Below are 2,372 nucleotides of genomic sequence, written 5' to 3'. Positions count from 1 at the left end.
GAATGAGTCACTATGCAAACCAGTATGGCCAGACACCCCCCATGGAGAGGAACAAAGGAAGGTGGATGCTGCCCTGGCTGGGGGGCAGGGCTGGAAGAGGGTTAGTTAGTTGCTGTCTGAGAGCATGGAGGAGACAGCCTAGGGAAAGGGGCTGGAGTTTAGGGGCCCGGTCTCCCCCATCTCAAGGGGGCCTGAGGCATCCTAGCCCAGCTCTGTGACCAGATTACATATGTGCTGTGCTGTATCCTGGAGAGACAATAAACTTCCTCTATTCCACCGGCTGGTGCAGTCTGTTTGTGCCATTTTGGGGTGCAGGAGACGGGGGACCCCCAACGCGCCGTCACACCCTCATAGAAGGAGGAATACCCACACTGGAAAAACCCCTCCGTTCTTTCATTTTGCTTGAGCAAAAACCCGCTTGAGGTGTGGATGCTCTGAATGTTTTTGCGCAAAACTCTGTAGTGTAGGCCTAGCCCTAGAGGGCTGGGGACGGCCATGCCGCAGCCCCAGACCTCCTGGGCGGCTTGGAAGGCAGGCTGCTGCCCCCAAAGGTCAGTGTAGGCATTCCCATGTCTGCATTACCCACCGCCCATGCACCTCTGCCATTTCCACAACTTCTGTTCGTTGACCCTTGGTTTTCCTCTTGCTTCTAGTACGTCCCGTTGGTTCAGTCAGGCGGGACCCGGTGGAATTCGCACCTGCGCTCCAAAGAACCAAGCGAACGCCATCTGGGACCCATTGGCTGTCACGCCTGGGAGTGCCCAGAGGGCTAGGAAGGCAGGCCGAGCAGCTTTGGAAAAAGGAACAAACCAGACCTGGAAAACTGCCAGCTGAGCAGCCGGGCGTTGATCGCATCAGCGACACGGGAGCAATTCCCGAGCAATGAATTCGGAAGCACTCAGAGGGTGACAAGGGTAGAGGGAAGAGCCTGCGGGAATTTGTCACGTCCGTCTCAGGCCAAGCCAAGCCAGCATCTGACTCTGGCAGGGCTCCTGCCCCCGGGCATGAAGGAGAGACGTGATCTATCTCCACTTTCACAAGGGCTTGGAAGCAGTCTCACCCATAGGACCCACGGGGCCCTAGGCAGGGGTACGAGACTGGTCCCCCCCCGACCCCCACATGTGGAACAGGCATGGCTCCTGCACAAAACCTGCTCGGAAACCAGCTTGCCCCCAGCCCAGCTGCCCAGTGGCCCACCTCATAGGCAGAGCCCTCGTGGGAACTGCGGGGCCGGAATTGAACATCTGTAGGAAATTCAGGCAATGTACAAAAGGGTTAAAACATGTTAATGAGACGACACAGGGGGAAAGCGTTAATATATTTCTCTTCCAGTGTCACCGGGGCCAGGTGTCCCATGTTAAGGGGGAATGCATCCGTATTCAAGCCGGCCTTCCGGCAGGTGTCCCAATATCATATATACAGTAGCCCAATGTCTGAGAGTCTGTAACGCCGAAATGCCGGCTGTTCCCTCTGGGTGGCGCTGTTGCCGAAACGCCGGCTGTTCCCTCCGAGCGGCGCTGTTGCCGAAACGCCATCTGTTCCCTCCGAGCGGCGCTGTTGCCAAAACGCCGGCTGTTCCCTCCGGGCGGCGCTGTTGCCGAAACGCCGGCTGTTCCCTCTGGGCGGCGCTGTTGCCGAAACGCCGGCTGTTCCCTCTGGGCGGCGCTGTTGCCGAAACGCCGGCTGTTCCCTCTGGGCGGCGCTGTTGCCGAAACGCCGGCTGTTCCCTCCGGGCAGCGCTGTTGCCGAAACGCCAGCTGTTCCCTCTGGGGGCGCTGTTGCCGAAGCGCCAGCTGTTCCCTCTGGGGGGCCCATGCTGCATGGGGACTGAGGGGCCCCAACGGCCGCTTGTTCCCCCGCGGCGGCCCGGCCGAGCACCGCGGCGGGAGGCAGAGGGGGGCGGGGCGGTGACATGTGGCGTGACAGTGGCTCCAGGCCCCGCCCCCCTTCGCCTCCTGCCATGGTGCTCGGCTGACTTCTGCGCCACTCGGCCGGGCCGCCGCGGGGGAGCAAATGACCGTTTGGGCTCCCTGGTCCCCCGAGTGAGAGGCAGGAGGGGGAGGAGAACTGAGAAAGAGAGAGGGAGGCACAAGGAGGAGAGAGAGAGACGGCGGCTCAGGAGAGAAGACCGACACGGAGAATTGCCCTGTGTTTTCCATCGCTCCCATCAGTGAGGGCGAGTCCAGATGCTTGCCGGATCCATACTTGCCAGCCAGCCAGCCAGCCACCCACCAGGAGGGAGAGGTGCTGGGGGCTTCTTTAGGTCAAGGGGCCGTCACTGGTGCTCCGGACTTCATGGGAACGGCATTCAAATACCCCACGGGGGGGGGGGGGGGATTCCATCTGCCGCTCTTCGGGGCAATTGCCAGACA

This window comes from Pelodiscus sinensis, chromosome 30 (assembly GCF_052426305.1).
Source record: "Pelodiscus sinensis isolate ZL-2025 chromosome 30, ASM5242630v1, whole genome shotgun sequence".
Taxonomy (NCBI): domain Eukaryota; kingdom Metazoa; phylum Chordata; order Testudines; family Trionychidae; genus Pelodiscus; species Pelodiscus sinensis.
Note: the sequence above shows the minus strand (reverse complement) of the source record.